This window comes from Emys orbicularis, chromosome 4, assembly GCF_028017835.1.
Source record: "Emys orbicularis isolate rEmyOrb1 chromosome 4, rEmyOrb1.hap1, whole genome shotgun sequence".
In the NCBI taxonomy this organism is placed as follows: Eukaryota; Metazoa; Chordata; order Testudines; family Emydidae; genus Emys; species Emys orbicularis.
Genome location: NC_088686.1, coordinates 150,915,542 through 150,933,536, shown reverse-complemented (window position 1 = coordinate 150,933,536; position 17,995 = coordinate 150,915,542). Strand labels below are relative to the sequence as shown.

General features: G+C 51.7%; 1 protein-coding gene across 4 annotated transcripts in view; it reads left to right on the top strand.

The window, feature by feature from the left end:
• Positions 1 to 8,952: 8,952 nt before the first annotated feature.
• The window catches only part of SLC43A3 (solute carrier family 43 member 3), a 29,473-nt gene continuing 20,430 nt past the window's right edge, over positions 8,953 to 17,995 (top strand). For all 4 annotated transcript variants that reach the window (XM_065403112.1, XM_065403114.1, XM_065403113.1 and 1 more), the window contains exon 1: positions 8,953 to 9,037. The gene's annotated coding sequence lies outside the window, so the exon portion shown is untranslated. The remainder of the gene's footprint in view (positions 9,038 to 17,995) is intronic.

Sequence of the window (17,995 nt, the reverse complement as noted above, 5' to 3'; positions counted from 1 at the left end):
CGCTGACCAAACAGGAAATGAAATTCAAAAGTTCCCGAGGCTTTTCCTGTGTACCTGGCTAGTGCATCGGAGTTCAAAGTGCTGTCCAGAGCTGTCACAATGGAGCACTCTGGGATAGCTCCTGGAGGCCAATACTGTCGATTTGCATCCGCACTACCCCAAATTCAACCCAGCAAAGTCAATTTTAGCACTACTCCTCTCGCAGGGGAGGAGTACAGAAGTCGATTTTAATAGCCCTTTAGGTTGACGGAACGGGGTTGGTTGTGTGGACGCATTCATTTTTAAATTGACCTAACGCAGCTAAATTCGACCTAATCCCGTAGTGTAGACCAGGCCTTAGAGACTAACAAATTTATCTGGGCATAAGCTTTCGTGGGCTAAAACCCACTTCATTGGATGCATGCAGTGGAAAATACAGTAGGAAGATATATATACACAGAGAACATGAAAAAATGTGTGTTGCCATACCAACTATAACGAGCCTCTCTCCTCAGGCCCTACGCTACCAGCACTCCTAGCTATCTTCGAGACACCACTGACTTCCTGAGGAAACTACAATCCATCGGTGATCTTCCAGAAAACACCATCCTGGCCACTATGGATGTAGAGTGTACACCAACATTCCACACAAAGATGAACTACAAGCCGCCAGGAACAGAATCCCCGATAACGTCACGGCAAACCTGGTGGCTGAACTTTGTGACTTTGTCCTCACCCACAACTATTTCACATTTGGGGACAATGTATACCTTCAAATCAGAGGCACTGCTATGGGTACCCGCATGGCCCCACGGTATGCCAACATTTTTATGGCTGACTTAGAACAACGCTTCCTCAGTTCTTGTCCCCTAATGTCCCTACTCTACTTGCGCTATATTGATGACATCTTCATCATCTGGACCCATGGAAAAGAAGCCCTTGAGGAATTCCACCATGATTTCAACAATTTCCATCCCACCATCAACCTCAGCCTGGACCAGTCCACACAAGAGATCCACTTCCTGGACACTACAGTGCTAATAAGCGATGGTCACATAAAGCACCACCTTATACCGGAAACCTACTGACCGCTATACTTACCTACATGCCTCCAGCTTTCATCCAGACCACATCACACGATCCATTGTCTACAGCCAAGCTCTAAGATACAACCGCATTTGCTCCAATCCTTCAGACAGAGACAAACACCTACAAGATCTCTATCAAGTGTTCTTAAAACTACAATACCCACCTGCTGAAGTGAAGAAACAGATTGACAGAGCCAGAAGAATACCCAGAAGTCATCTACTCCAGGACAGGCCCAACAAAGAAAGTAACAGAACGCCACTAGCCGTCACCTTCAGCCCCCAACTAAAACCTCTCCAGCGCATCATCAAGGATCTACAACCTATTCTGAAGGATGATCCCTCACTCTCACAGATCTTGGGAGACAGGCCAGTCCTCGCTTACAGACAGCCCCCCTGAAGCAAATACTCACTAGCAACCACACATCACACAACAAAAACACTAACCCAGGAACCTATCCTTGCAACAAAGCCCGTTGCCAATTCTGTCCACATATCTATTCAAGGAACACCATCATAGGACGTAATCACAACAGCCACACCATCAGAGGCTCGTTCACCTGCACATCTACCAATGTGATATATGCCATCATGTGCCAGCAATGCCCCTCTGCCATTGACATTGGCCAAACCGGACAGTCTCTATGAAAAAGAATAAATGGACACAAATCAGACGTCAAGAATTATAACATTCAAAAACCAATTGGAGAACACTTCAACCTCCCTGGTCACTCAATTACAGACCTAAAAGTCGCAATACTCCAACAAAAAAACTTCAAAAACAGACTCCAACGAGAAACTGCAGAATTGGAATTAATTTGCAAACTGGACACCATTACATTAGGCTTGAATAAAGACTGGGAGTGGATGGGTCATTACACAAAGTAAAAACTATTTCCCCATGCTAATTCCCCCCCCCCCCACTGTTACTTACACCTTCTTGTCAACTGTTGGAAATGGGCCATCCTGATTATCACTACAAACGTTTTTTTTCTCCTGCTGCTAATAGCCCACCTTAATTGATTAGTCTCGTTATAGTTGGTAAGGCAACACCCATTTTTCCATGTTCTCTGTATATATATCTTCCTACTGTATTTTCCACTGCATGCATCCAATGAAGTGGGTTTTAGCCCACGAAAGCTTATGCCCAAATAAATTTGTTAGTCTCTAAGGTGCCACAAGTACTCCTGTTCTTTTTGCTGATACAGACTAACACGGCTACCACTCTGAAGAACAGGATTAGCATTTATTGTGGCATTTGAGGTTGATGATTTTGGGCTGCCCTTCAGGGTTGGGCAATCTGGTCTCATGTGGCCAAGCACACCACAGTGATAGCATGTAACCTGTTTATTCTTAAGGTGAGAATTCCTACCCTCTGGACAGAGCCAGCTCCAGGCGCCAGCCGAGCAAGCTCGTGCTTGGGGCAGCAGATTCTAAGGGGCGGCATTTCGTCCAATCTTTTTTTTTTTTTTTTTTTAAATGGAGATATCCTATCTCCTAGAACTGGAAGGGACCTTGAAAGGTCATCGAGTCCAGCCCCCTGCCTTCACTAGCAGGACCAAGTACTGATGTTGCTCCAGATCCCTAAGTGGCCCCCTCAAGGATTGAACTCACAACCCTGGGTTTAACAGACCAATGCTCAAACCACTGAGCGGGGAGGGATAGCTCAAATCCCTGGGGGGAGGGATAGCTCTTAGGGCGGCACGGCTGCCCTATTTTTTTTTTTTTTTTTGCTTTGCCACTCTGGCCACCCTGCGCCCAGGGTTTTTTGTTTCTTTGTTTGTTTTTTTGCCTTGCCTCTGGGTCCGGCCACCCTGCGCCTTGGGGGGTTGGGGTTTTTTTTTTGCCTTGCCTCTGGGTCCGGCCGCCCTGCGCCCCGGGGGGTTTTGGGTTTTTTTTTTTGCCTTGCCTCTGGGTCCGGCCGCCCTGCACCTGGGGGGTTTTGGGGGTTTTTTTTGCTTTGCCTCTGGGTCCGGCCACCCTGCGCCTTGGGGGGTTGGGTTTTTTTTTTTGCCTTGCCTCTGGGTCCGGCCGCCCTGCGCCCGGGGGTTTTTTGGGTTTTTTTTTGCTTTGCCTCTGGGTCCGGCCACCCTGCGCCTTGGGGGGTTGGGTTTTTTTTTTTGCCTTGCCTCTGGGTCCGGCCACCCTGCGCCTTGGGGGGTTGGGTTTGTTTTTTTTGCCTTGCCTCTGGGTCCGGCCGCCCTGCGCCCGGGGGGTTTTGGGGTTTTTTTTGCTTTGCCTCTGGGTCCGGCCGCCCTGTGCCCTGGGGGGGTTGTGGGTTTGTTTTTTGCTTTGCCTCCGGGTCCGGCCGCCCTGCGCCCGGGGTTTTTTTTTTGTTTTTTGTTTTGTTTTTTGCTTTGCCTCCGCCTGCGCCCTGGGTTTTTTGTTTTGCTTGGGGTGGCAAAAAAGTCAGAGCCGGCCCTGCCTCTCGGCCCCCATGAGCTCCTTTATAAGAGTCAGGGCCAGGTTTACTTTTAAATCCTTCCCTCCTCTTGAACTGGGGAGAATGGTGATTAATTTCCCCCTAGTGTTTATACCCTTCCCGAGCTCTGTTTTGGGTATGGGCATCTGCAAATTCCGCAGCCTGTAGGACTGACTCAGGGTCCCTATCACACACAGCTGCTCTTATATGGTCAGGAACAATGTCCGAGAACTGTTCCAAAGTTATTAAATCCAGCTGTTTTTCAAAACTCCCATGCGCCTTTGCTCCCACAACCCACTTTTTAACAAAATCCATCAGCTTATGAGCACATTCTACAAATTTAACCCTGTAAGACTCAGGAGCAACCTTGAATCTCCTTAACACAGAATTTTTAAACAGCACATGATCTAAGGCTTCTTGTTCCCTCAATTCATTGAATACTTCCCTGGCTTTTCCAGTCAATTTGGTCAGCAGGACAGGCATACGCTGCTCAGCTGGGATCCCACGCAGAGCACATGGACGTTCAAAGGTAGATAAAAACTCCTCTATGTCTTCAGTATCTTTGTAAATGGGACAGATCCTTTCCCACTTTCTTTCGTTAGGGCGGGGATGTGGAGTACCAGGCGACGATGACTTTCTCTGCTCTTCCAATACTTGGAGCTGAAGTCTGGCCGTCTGCTGTTGCATCTTGTGAGTCTCCTTCTCTAATTCAGCATTTTTTTGCTTTTCCAGCAATCGAGTTTCTGCTCATGCTCAAGCTGCAGTGTATTTGCTGCCTTTTGCATTCTTCTAATGGCTTCTGCAGCTTCTGTAGCCTCAGGTCAGGGCTGTGCTCCTGCCTCCTGATCACTGGCCATTAGCAGATCTCTCAGTTCTTGATTTGTAGCTTTCTTTTTAAAGCTTATCCCCTTTTCTGAACACAAACCTTCCAGGGCTTTTTTGTCAAGGCCCTCATACGCTTTTTGCTCACCCATTGCAACTGCTCTTTAACCAGCCAAATTCTCAATACCAAAATTCAGATTTGGGCAGCGTGGGGTTCTGACCCAAAGCTTAATTGACCTGGTTCTGTGGATCCAAGCACAACTACGCCACTGTAACGATGCTGCCTCTGGCGGGACCCAACTGAGAGTACTAATTTAGGACAAATTCCTTAAAGCAGGGCAGTTACAGCCCAAGGATGGGGTTCCCAAAGCAAAGCAAACCAACCAAACAGAGAAGACTTTGGTTTTACCCCACTGGCTAACCACAAGTCACACAAGCAATTCCCTCAGACACTCCAGTTTCTCAGTATCACCACCAGTGCCACTCGTTATGGGGATGAATGGTTATGAAAACCAATATCCCAGTAAAAGAAAAAAGAGGTTCTCCCGATCCCAAAGGACCAAGCCCCAGACCCAGGTCAATATACAAGTTAGATCTTACCCACAAATCACGCGGTTGTCAATCCTTTAGAATCTAAAATCTAAAGGTTTATTCATAAAAAGAAAGAAATATAGATGAGAGCTAGAATTGGTTAAATGGAATCAGTTACATACAGTAATGGCAAAGTTCTTGGTTCAGGCTTGAAGCAGTGATGGAATAAATTGCAGGTTCAAATCAAGTCTCTGGAACATCCGCAGCTGGGCTGGGTCATCAGCCCTTTGTTCAGAGCTTCAGTTTGTAGCAAAGTCCCTCCAGAGGCAAGAAGCAGGATTGAAGACAAGATGGAGGAGCTGCAGCAGCCTTTTATAGTCTCTTGTCATGTGGCCTTTCTTTCTTTGTCCCAAAGACAAGCTATCCAGCACAGGGCATGAAAAAATCGTAGAGTTCTGTCCATAGGCATGTCCCTGCATGCCTTGCTGAGTCACAAGGTGTATCTGCCTTCTTTCAATGAGTCAGTTGTATAGCTGATGGTCTTTAATGGGCCATTAAGCAGGCTAGGCAGTGCTGATGTCAAACTGTCTGGGGTGTCACCCAGAAGCATAGCAGAAGTTTGAAATATAGACACTATAGAGCCAATACTTATAACTTGAAATACAAAATTGATACACACATATAGACAGCATAATCATAACCAGCAAACCATAATCTTGTCTTAGACACCTTATTTGACCCCCTTTCTACAAGATTTGGTACCACTACAGGACCTTGGTTACACCTATGATCTATAGGGTCCCAGTTCACATCAATAACGTCACACTATGAAGTCCAGTTGCATTAATGAGAGACCTGCATGTACCATGTTAACCCCTGGAAGGCCCAAGAGGGTTTGTTGATTGCCCCCTACCCCTCCGAACCAGAATTGGCACCAATAACATTAGGCTCATCTGATCCGACTCCCGTGTCAATCATACGTGATCTCAGTGGAGAGCAGCAGCAGTAGATGCGACAGCTGGTCCAATCCTTTCCAGCCATGCTATCGTCCTGCCCTGGATGCACGAACCTAACATACCATCCCACAGCCACCAGCCCAGGGCAGAGGGTCGAAGACCATCATCAGCCAATACACAAGAAGATGTGGGTAGTCATCCAAGAGGAGCCCTGGGGGTTATAGAAGAGTCTTGAAGGGAGTGGCGGAGCCCCACTGTATTTGGGTCAATGAGATTCTGCATCGACTTTCGGAAAGTTGGTGCTGTCTTGCACTTCGATGCTTACCCAATGCCCCAAGCTGCTCAGACCCCCAGGGACTTTATATCCATGCTGAACTGGACCATGGGATACTGGCAAATTCTCCTGACCCCAACATCACGGGAAAAAACAGCCTTTGCCACTCCTTTTCCAGTTTATAACCACGCTGTTCGGACTCCATGGGACCGCAGCGACCTTCCAATAGCTAACGGACCAGCTGCTGCAACCTCATAGCCAGTACACAGCAGCTTATGTTGCTGATATCGTGATTTACAGTACCAGCTGGGAAGATCATCTGTGACACCTCACCGCAGTGCTGCAAACACTCGGGGAAGCCAGGCTAACTGCGAACCCAGCTAAATGTCACCTAGGGCAAAGGGAGATGACATACCTAGGGTACATGGTGGGACGGGGTCAGTTACATCTGCTTGTGGATAAGATCCAAGTCCTGAGAGACTGCCCATGACCACGAGGCAGGTGAGGCGGTTCCTCTGGCTGACTGGCTACTACAGGCACTTTGTGCCCGAGTTCGCCACCCTAGCTGCGCCCCTTACAGATATGATGAAAAACTCCCGGCCATGAAAAGTACAGTGGTTAAAGGAGTGTGAACAGGCCTTCCAGGTCCTAAAGGGCCAGTTGAGTCAGGAACCAATCCTGTTCCATCCCAGTAGCGGATGGGGAGGCCCACCCCATACTTTACTTAAGCAGGAAGTTAGTCCCCCGTGAAACAAAATATTCTACAATTGAAAAATAGGCCCTGGCAGTCAAGCGGGCAGTTGAAGCCCTATGGTATGACCTGCTGGGGAGCCCTTTCCAACTCATCACCGGCCATGCACCCTTTGTTGCATTCACTCCACAAAGGACACCAACGCCAAGGTTATGAGGTGGTACCTCTCCCTCCAGCCCTACGAGTTCTAGGTCCTTCATCGTCTGGGTAGGGCTCATGTGAATGCTGACTTCTTCTCCTGAGTGAGAGGGGGTGACACTGGGCCCTAACTTGAGGGGGAGGATGTGCGACAGGGTGTATAAACCCAGCACTGGTCAGTAACAAATCACTTTGGGCAGAGGAGGCCACACTTCTCATCCCTGCTGCGCGTGCTCCTGGTGGAGGGAACAAATAAAAGGCAACTGGTCAGTTCAGGGGGGGCTGGCTGAGGAGAAGGATGGACATGCCGCAGGCTCCTGCTGAAGAACTGTCAGCTCTCCAGACTGCCGAGGGGGATATCCCAGACTACCCCTCAGAGGATCCACCAGCTATGGAGCCCGATGGAGACGCCAAGCCGCTGCCCAGGGAAGACAAACCTGTGGGAGGCTCAAGGGTAAGAAGTGACCCAGAGAATGCATTGGGAGCTGACACGTGAATACTTAATAAGGAGGTTACAGGACCCTCAGTCGGAACCAGTGCTTAATTTGTAATTAAAGAGGTGCTGGGGCTTAAGCAATTAGATGCCGGGGCTCAAGCAATTTTTGTACTTTCATAACTGCCACGGCAAGCCCAGAGGTGCCGGGGCTGCGGAGTGCCAAGCCCAGAGGTGCCAGGGCTGCGGAGTGCCAAGCCCAGAGGTGCCGGGGCTGCGAAGTGCCAGGCCCAGAGGTGCCGGGGCTGCGAACTGCCAAGTCCAGAGGTGCCAGGGCTGCGGAGTGCCAAGCCCAGAGGTGCCGGGGCTGTGAAGTGCCAAGCCCAGAGGTGCCGGGCTGCGAAGTGCCAAGCCCAGAGGTGCCGGGGCTGCGAACTGCCAAGTCCAGAGGTGCCGGGGCTGCGAACTGCCAAGTCCAGAGGTGCCGGGCTGCGAAGTGCCAAGCCCAGAGGTGCCGGGGCTGCGAAGTGCCAGGCCCAGAGGTGCCGGGGCTGCGAACTGCCAAGTCCAGAGGTGCCGGGCTGCGAAGTGCCAAGCCCAGAGGTGCCGGGGCTGTGAAGTGCCAGGCCCAGAGGTGCCGGGGCTGCGAAGTGCCAAGCCCAGAGGTGCCGGGCTGTGAAGTGCCAAGCCCAGAGGTGCCGGGGCTGCGAAGTGCCAGGCCCAGAGGTGCCAGGGCTGTGAACTGCCAAGCCCAGAGGTTCCGGGGCTGCGAACTGCCAAGCCCAGAGGTGCCGGGCTGCGAAGTGCCAGGCCCAGAGGTGCCGGGGCTGCAAAGTGCCAAGCCCAGATGTTCTAGGGCTGTGAAGTGCCAACCCCAGAGGTGCTGGGTCTCAGCACTGCTAAGCCCTGGCACAAATGAAGCCCTGGTCAGGATCCAGTGGATCCGGGTGGATCCGGGTTCCCCTACCCTCACCCCATGCTTGCCACTAGGCTTTACAGCCGGGGATCTTTGCTATAGACTGTTCTGCCCTGCCCAGCCTGCTATTGTCAGCCCTAGCCAGGGGGCTAAGGGCTATAAACTGGCCCCTCCAAAGGTACAGCAGGCGAACGAGGGCGGTGCTGAGGACTTGTTGACACCTGATGGCCAGGCAAGAAGAGGCAGCTAAGGGCCGTGACTGATACAATGTCATGACATGCAAAAGGGACAACCCCTGTGCCAGCCCCTGAGAGCAACTGGGCATTGGTGGTGAAGGTGGGGGTGGGGATTGCAGGGATCTGCAACAGTGTGTGTGTGTGTGTGCGTGTGTGTGTGTGAGCGCGTGTGCATGCAGCATGTATGTGCGTGTGTGTGCATGGATGAGTGGCATGTACGCGTGTACATGCTGGGTGTATGTATGTGTGTGCTGTGTGTGCGCATACAAATGTGTGTGTGCGTGCTGTGTGTGCATGTTGTGTGCATGCATGAGCATGTGTGCGTGTGAGCAGTGAGTGCTCATTCCAACGTCTGTTTCCTGGAAGGGGGGGCAGAGGCAGGGGTGGAGCTGGGGAGAGGGACAGAGCGGGGAGGAAGGAGAGGGCGTGCCCTGGAGTTTCTTGGTTGCGCTCTCATGCTGTTGATAGCCCCGCTCCTGAGCTGGTGACCCACGGTGAGTCTCCCCATCCACCTGCTCTGTGAGGGGCCCACCCCCCCTACTGAGCCTGCCAGAGATTTGCGGGAGGAGGGGCAAGAGCAGAGGAGGGGGCTGCTGGTTGTGCAGGGGTCAGGTAGGCTGTGTCCCTCTGGCACTGCTGCCCCCCTGCCATCTGCTGCCCCATTGCCTGACACCCTCCACCCCAGATCGCTCAAGTGCCCAGCCAGGCACCTGGGGCGCAACACAGGGCTGGGTGGATGCGGGGAGGGGCAGGAGTGTGGGGGGCTTTGGAAATACGTAGCTGGTGACGTGGCTCAGGCTATGTCTACACTACGGATCTTCCCGCGGCACCGCTATACCGCAGCAGCTGCGCCACGTAACGTCTGCCATGTAGCCGCTCTATGCCCGTTGGAGAGAGTCTCCTGCCGGCATAATTAAACCAATGCCAACAAGCGTCGGTAGCTATGTCCCGCCGACACAATGCTGTCCACACCAGTGCTTTTGCCGGTGAAACGTATGTCGGTCAGGGGGGTGTTTTTTCACACCCCTGAGTGACAAAGTTTTACGGACAAAAGTGCTAGTGTAGACATAGCCTAAGAGAAAACAGATGCATCGTGAGCGATGTAGGGGGAGGGGTGGGTGGCTCTGGCTGCTGTTAAGGACGAGTGACTCAGACAGTGGGGGAAGGGCATGGGGAGATAAAGGGGGAGAGACGGGGAGGCATTACTGCTCAGGAGGTTCCCAGATAAGAAAGAAAGAAAGAAAGAAAGAAAGAAAGAAAGAAAGAAAGAAAGAAAGAAAAGGGTGTGCATGAGATAGATAGATAGATAGGGTGTATGCAGATAGATTGATAGAGATATCTGCCGATAGATAGATGGGTGCATGCAGATAGTTCGATAGAGGGGTGTATGCAGATAGATATGTGTGTATGCGGATGGATGGATGGGTAGATGGGGTGTTGCAGATGGATGGGTAGATGGGTAGATGGGGTGTTGCAGAAGGATGGATAGATGGGGTTTGCGGATGGATGGATGGATAGCTGGGGTGTTGCAGATGGATGGATAGCTGGGGTGTTGCGGATGGATAGCTGGGGTGTTGCGGATGGATGGATGGGTAGATGGGATGTTGCAGAAGTATGGATAGATGGGGTGTTGCGGATGGATAGCTGGATAGCTGGGGTGTTGTGGGTGGATGGATGGATGGATAGATGGGGTGTTGCGGATGGATAGCTGGATAGCTGGGGTGTTGTGGGTGGATGGATGGATGGATAGATGGGGTTTGCGGATGGATGGATGGATGGATGGATGGATGGATGGATGGATGGATGGGGTTTGCGGATGGATGGATGGGTAGTTGGGGTGTTGCGGATGGATGGATGGATGGATGGGGTTTGCGGATGGATAGCTGGGGTGTTGCAGATGGATGGATGGATAGCTGGGGTGTTGTGGATGGATGGATGGATGGATGGGGTGTTGCGGATGGGTAGATGGGGTGTTGCAGATGGATGGATGGATAGCTGGGGTGTTGTGGATGGATGGATGGATGGATAGCTGGGGTGTTGCAGATGGGTAGATGGGGTGTTGCAGATGGATGGATAGCTGGGGTGTTGCGGATGGATAGTTGGGGTGTTGCAGATGGATGGATAGATGGGGTGTTGCGGATGGAAAGATGGATAGCTGGGGTGTTGTGGGTGGATGGATGGATGGATAGATGGGGTGTTGCGGATGGGTAGATGGGGTGTTGCAGATGGATGGATGGATGGATGGAGTGTTGTGGGTGGATGGATGTCTGGGTGGATGGATAGATGGGGTGTTGCAGATGGATGGATAGCTGGAGGGGTATGTATGGAGTTGGTAGGTGAGCAGGTAAGTGGGAGAGACACCAAGGGAGGGCTGGGTTGCAGGTGGAGCAGGGCAGCCAGGCCACTGGCCTTGGTCAGTGCCTTGGTGCCATCACCCTCCCAGCCCCCACCCCTGGGCTGCTTGCTGACCCTGTGCCCCAGCCAGGGCAGATGGGGACGGGGCAGTTGGTTGTGTCCCTGCCCCATGTGTGGGAACTCAGACTCCCTGGGAAGTGGGGAGGACGCCCCTGTCTAGCTCAGAGCATGTGCAAGGGCAGAGAGCAGTGATGCCTAGTGACCCACATAGGGAATGGGGGGTTGGCAGCCAGCTGGTCCCGACACTGCCATTCCTCCCCCAGGGCAATGCATGCTGTGTCTCTTGGGCTGTGCCAGGGCGGAGGGCTGCTCCTTGCAGGGGAAGCTGGGGGCTGCAAGTTGGGTGGGCATTCACCCTGGTGCAAAGCAGGGCCCCTGGTGGTGACAGCAAGCGAAGAATCCCGGGCGCACATGCTGCAGAGAGGTCGGGTTACACAAGCGACATGTCACACGTATGCTGCATGGGTTGGTGTCAGGCACTGTATGTGGCTGCTGTGTTACACACACAGATTCCAAAGCCAGACAGGACCGTTGTGATCATCTAGTCTGACCTGGATTACACAGGCCAGAGACCTGCACCGAAATCATTAGAAACCAGCCCCTCTGGATTGAAAAATTGTCAGTGATGGAGAATCCACCCTGACCCTTGATAGATAGGATCTATCTATCTATCTATCTATCTATCTATCTATCTATCTATCTATCTCCACACACTTTGCACAGCTGTTGTGTCACACACAGGCTGCACAGTTGTCATGTTACACATGCGTGTGACATTGCACATACACATTTCATAGGGTTGTATTGCACATACTGCAAGGGGGTATGTCACACACACTGCCTGGTTGTCATGTCACACACATCCATGTGACATGTCGCACACACACTGCACAGCTGTTGTGTCGCACACATGCTACATAGGGTCTCATTGCACATGTGTGACACCTCACACACACACTGCATGTCAGTCGTATCACACACATGTGACATCTCACATGCTGCACGGCAGTCATGTGTGACACCTGACAGGCACTGCATGGCATGCGTGTCTGACACTTGCATGACACCACACACCCACTACATGGCAGTTGTATCACACACATATAGACTCATAGACTCATAGACTCATAGACTTTAAGGTCAGAAGGGACCATTATGATCATCTAGTCTGACCTCCCGCATGATGCAGGCCACAAAAGCTGACCCACCCATTCCTGGAATAATTCTCTCCCTTGACTCAGCTGTTGAAGTCCCCAAATCATGATTTAAAGACTTCAAGTCGCAGAGAATCCTCCAGCAAGTGACATCTCACACAGGCTGCATGGCAGTTGTGTCACACATATGCATGACAACTCACACAGGGTGCATGGGGGTCAGGGCTGAGGGGAATCTGGCCTTCACTCCAGGGTGTGTAGCCTGGAGTGAGACAGCCTTTGGTTGTGCCTCAGTTTCCCCTTCGGGGAGTTGGGGAGCAGGCACATCCCCAGGGGATGTGGCTCCGTGCATGGGGGAGGGGGGAGCGCCTGGCGAGTGGCATGTGGCGCTGCCGTAGAAATGCAGATGATTATTTATAACATTTCCCACCACCCACAGCTGAGAGGAACAGGCTTCAGTAGAGCAACGTGCCATTAGTGAGTCACCCGTGCACGCCCAGTCTAGAGGCCAGAGCTGGGGAAGGCTGTCACCTAGGGGCTGGGACATCTATCTATCTATCTATCTATCTATCTATCTATCTATCTATCTATCTATCTATCTATCTATCTATCTATCTATCTATCTATCTATCTATCTAAAGAATACACCTGCCTTTTCCTACCCCCGGTGTATATACTGTGGTCAGACAGTGTGGTGATGAGCCTCATATGAAGGGAGGGAGATAGATGGGAAGAAAGAGGGGGTGTATGGGGCTGGATGGATAGACAGAGGGTGAGTACGGGACAGGTGCAGAGTGTGGGGTTGGAAGGTGCGGATGCAGTAGACGAACAGAAGGGTGGAAGGCTAGTGGGTGCATATGGGATAGATAGAGGGCGAGGCGATGGGTGGGTGGGTAACAGGGCATCCCGTGACCCCTCTCCCTGGCACTACGGAAGCACATTCCAGCCCCGCCCTGCTCCTGGTCCCTTTGAGTCCCTTTACACAGCCCAGGGGCTCTGCTGGCACTAACAGCTGGTTTCCAGATGGGCCCCGTCCTCATGGCGCTGGCGATCGCTGTGTTCGTGCCGCGTCGCTACGTCACATGAGCTCCCAAGCGGGGATCACAAACTGCACTGTGTGGGTGGCCCTGCCTGGATTCTCACCAGCCTCCTGGTCACAGCCCTGCAGACGGATCCCCGTGACTGGGGCTGATGGAAATGCTCAGAGTAAACGATTCAGTGGGAACAATTTGTTGGGCTCTGAGGGCATCCGCCGCTTGGCTGCTGTTTCTATTTCAGTAGCACGCAGAGATCAGAGTCCCATTGTGCCAGGTGCTGCCCAGACACACAGCGAGAGAGAGGCCCTGCCCCAGCTGAGATCAGGGCCCTGTTGTGCCAGGCGCTGCACAGACACAGTGAGAGTCAGGCCCTGCCCCAAAGAGCTCACACTCCAAATAGCCAAGGCAGATGGGGAAACCGAGGCACAGAGCAGGGCAGTGACTTGCCCACAGTCACCCAGCAGAGGCAGGACTAGATCCCAGTCTCCTGAGCAGCAGGCTAGTGATATAGACCCTGGGTCGTTCTGCCTCTAACCCCCAGCTCTGTCTCTACAATCCCACCGGGGTTCTGGAGTGCTGAGTCCGGGTCACCCTGCCAAGGGGCTCCAGGCCTGCAGCGCCCCGTGGGAACTGGTCCCTTGGGGATGCCATAAATCACTGCCCGTGGCCCTGTCCCCGAGTGACCCCCTGCGTCCTTCCTAGCTCAGCATTAAAATCCTGCTGAGAGGATTGTCCTTGCCAGTACCCGAAGCGCTGGCTCCCGCGCCCGGCCAGCCCCGGCCTGGCCCTTATTGTCCCCAGAGCACAGCCTGCCTAGGGTGAGGAGCTGATTCTCGGCACTGGGGGGCAGGGAGTAACCCGACGGGCTCCCCCTCAGCCTGGGCACAGTGCCAGAGCCCCCAACATAGCCCAGGCTGGGCAAAGAAGCACAGAGAGAAGGAGGGGGGAGGAGCATGGGAGATGGAGGGGGAGGCTTTTATTGGTTCCCTGGTCCATGTCCCACATTTGCCCCACCCCAGAGGTGGCTGCGCTGAGCTCAGCACGTGTCCCCTACTGAACCCCGCTCCAGCCCTGGCTCTGTGCAGGTGGCAGCTAATGCAGACGTCCCTGCCGGGGAAGTGACACTCGCTCTGACCCCCCCAGGCCGCCCACTAAATGGAGGGAGGTCTGGGATGGGGACTGGGAGAAACCCAAATGGTTCGGTAGGGGGCGCACTTCCCTCAGAGTCAGTGCAGACCTGAGCACTAGGGGGCGCTGTGCTTCAGGGAGCAGGGCAGGGTCTCACTGTCCCAGCACAGTCAGTGCTGACACCAGTGCCGCAGTGCGGTGCTAGGGGGCGCTGTGCTGCAGGGAGCGGGGCTCAGGGGCTCAGTGGGGGGTGCTGTCCTCACACAGTCTGTGCTGACCCCAATGCCCTAGTGTGGCAGTAGGGGGCGCTGTGCTGCAGGGAGCGGGTCAGGGGCTCAGTGGGGGGTGCTGTCCTCACACAGTCTGTGCTGACCCCAATGCCCTAGTGTGGCAGTAGGGGGCGCTGTGCTGCAGGGAGCGGGTCAGGGGCTCAGTGGGGGGTGCTGTCCTCACACAGTGCTAATCCCAATGCTACCAAGGTCTCCTGAACTTTCCAAGGGCATGGAGGATCCAGTGGCATTTTTCACAAGACCTCCCCCCATGCACTGGCCTGTTTCCCACAGGGTTAATTCTAATTTGCCACACTCCGTTTCCCTGTGGTTCCAGCTGGATACATCCAGCCTTCAGCTCTTGTGCGCTGTTTCAGTGCAGCTTCTGCATCCCACCCCAGAGGCAGCCGCACCGCTGCACTGGGGAAGGAACCCCTGCATAAACAGCTGCTGTACCCCACCCCAGGCGTGGTCTCCCTGCAGTGATGGGTAAAGGATCTCTGTATAAGCAGCTGCTACACCCCACTCCAGAGGTGGCTGCTTTGCAGTGCTCAGGGAGCGATCCCTGCGTGGTGATGTGGTGTGGCTGGTAAACAGCCCATAGACAGCCATATCTCAGCACTGGTCGAGAGAGTCATCTACAAATAGCTGCTACACTCCACCCCAGTGGTAGCAGCATCTCAGTGTTGGGTGGTGGATCCATCTGTAAACAGCTGCTACGCTCCATAAGAACATAAGAGCTGACACACTGGGTCAGACCATGGTCCGTATTGCCAGTGTCCTGTCTCTGACAGTGGCCCATGCCAGAGCTGCAGGGGGATTGTACAGAAAGGAGCAAAGACTGAGTGATCCACCCCTGTCTTCCACATCTAGCTTCTGGCAGTCAGAAGTTTAGGGACACCAAGAGCTGGTGTTCCTGACCATCTTGGCTAATAGCCATTGATGGATCTATCCTCTGTGAACTTAGCCATTCTTTTCGGAAGGCAGGTATACTTTTGGCCTTCACTGCATCCCACAGGTTAGTTGTGTATTGCATGAAAAGGTCCTGCCTCTTGTTTTTATTAAACCTGTTTGTGACATTCCCCTCTGGTGTTATCTGGACCGGTGATCTGCTAGGTCACTCCAATCCTTGACTCTGGGAGCCAGCCTTACCCTGCTCCGCTGTGAGAACCCCCACTCCTGGGCTGTTCACACACAGCCTCTGGCATGTAAGCTGCTTGGATTGTGCAACCAAATGACACTAGCCAATATCTCTGGTCCCAGACACAACCCTAGGAACCTCCGTCTTGCAGTGTCCAGTTATGCCCGCTGGACGCTGCAAGCTTATATGAGTTCATCAATTTAACAAAGAAATTGATATGTCCCAGGCTTGTTATCCCAAGGGGAGTCTCTGAGACACTTCAAACCAAACGCACTGCTTCCGGTAGAATAAACAGACAGATTTATTAACTATAAAGATAAATTTTAAGTGATTATAAATCAAAACATAACAAGTCAGATTTGGTCAAATGAAATAAAAGCAAAACGCATTCTAAGCTGATCTTAACACTTTCAATGCCCTTACAAACTTAGATGCTTCTCACCACAGGCTGGCTGGTTGCTCTTCAGCCAGGCTCTCTCCTTTGATCAGCGCTTCAATCGCTTGGTGTGACCTGTAGATGTAGGTGGAAGAGAGAGAGAGAGCACGGCAAATGTCTCTCCCTTTTATCATGTTCTTTCTTCCCTCTTGGCTTTCCCCCCCCCTTCAGAGTCAGGTGAGCATTACCTCATCGCAGTCCCAAACTGGCCAAAGGAAGGGGGGCGATTTACTCAAGAGTCCAACAGATTCTTTTGTTGCTGCCTAGGCCAGCGTCCTTTGTTCCCATGAGGCTGGGCTGGGTTTGTCCCATACCTGCCCTGATGAGGTGTGAACTGCCTCTCTGTTCTTGGAGAGTTTTTGCCTGGGCTTGCTTTAAGCCATGAGGACACATTTTCAGCCTTATAACTATATACATGAAATTATAACCTATAACATTACTGTAACATTACTGTAACAATTACTATAACATCACTATAATGACCATGCTCAGTGCATCATGAGCCTTTCGAAGACACTCAACATAACAAACTTTGCATTGGATACCACACAATCATTTTATAAAGATGAACATGGGGGTGTAGGGTGTTCCCTTGAGGTACAGAGTCACACTGTTGCCTAATAATTTCACTGGGTGACCCCGGTTTTTGTATGTGTGAAGGGGTAATTAACACTTCTCTGTTCACTTTATCTGCACCATTCATGATTTTATAGACCTCTCTCATATCCCCTCTGAGTCGTCTCTTCTAAGCTGAACAGCCCCCGTCTTTTTAGGCTCTCCTTGTATGGAAGCTGTTCCAGACCCTCAATCACTTTTGTTGCCCTTCTCTGTACTTTTTCCAATGTTAATATATCTTTTTTTGAGATGGGGCGACCACAACTGCATGCAGTATTCGAGGTGTGAGCACACCATGGATTTATATAGCGGCAATATGATATTTTCTGTCTTATTATCTATCCCTTTCCTAAGAGTTCCTAACATTCTGTTCGCCTTTTTGATCCTTGCTGTGCACTGAGTGGACATTTTCAGAGAACTATCCATGATGACTCCAAGATCTCTTTCTTGGGTGGTAACAGCGAATTTAGACCCCATCATGTTGTACGTATATGTGGGATTACATTTTCCAATGTGCATTACTTTGCACTTATCAACGTTGAATTTCATCTGCTATTTTGTTGTCCAGTCACCCAGTTTTGTGAGATCCCTTTGTAACTCTTCACAGTCAGTGTTGGATGGAACTATCTTGAATAATTTTGTAGCATCTGCAAACTTTGCCACTTCACTGTTCACCCCCTTTCCAGAGCATTTATGAATATGTTGAACAGAACTGGTCCCAGTGAAGACCTTTGGGGGACCCTGCTATTTACCTCTGTCCATTGTCAAAACTGCCCATTTATTTGTCCCCTTTGTTTCCTATCTATAAACCAGTTATTGATCCCTGAGGGGACCTTCCCTCTTAGTCCCAGGTTACCTTATCAAAGGTTATCTGAAAATCCACATACACTATATTGCCTGGGTCACCCTTCCCCACGTTTTTGCTGACCCCCTCAAATGATTGTAATACATTGGTGAGCCATGATTTCCCTTTACAAAAGCCATGTTGACTCTTCCCCAACAAATTGTGTTCATCTCTGTGTCTGGTAATTCTGTTCTTTACTAAAGTTTCAACCAATTACCCTGGTACTGAAGTTAGGCGTAGTGGCCTGTAATTGCCAGGATCGCCTCTGGAGCCCTTTTTAAAAATCAGTATTACATTAGCTCTCCTCCAGTGATCTGGTACCGAGGACGATTTAAGCAGTGGGTTACATACCACAGTTAGGAGTTCTGCAGTTTCATATTTACGCTCCTTCAGAACTCTTGGGTGAATCCCAT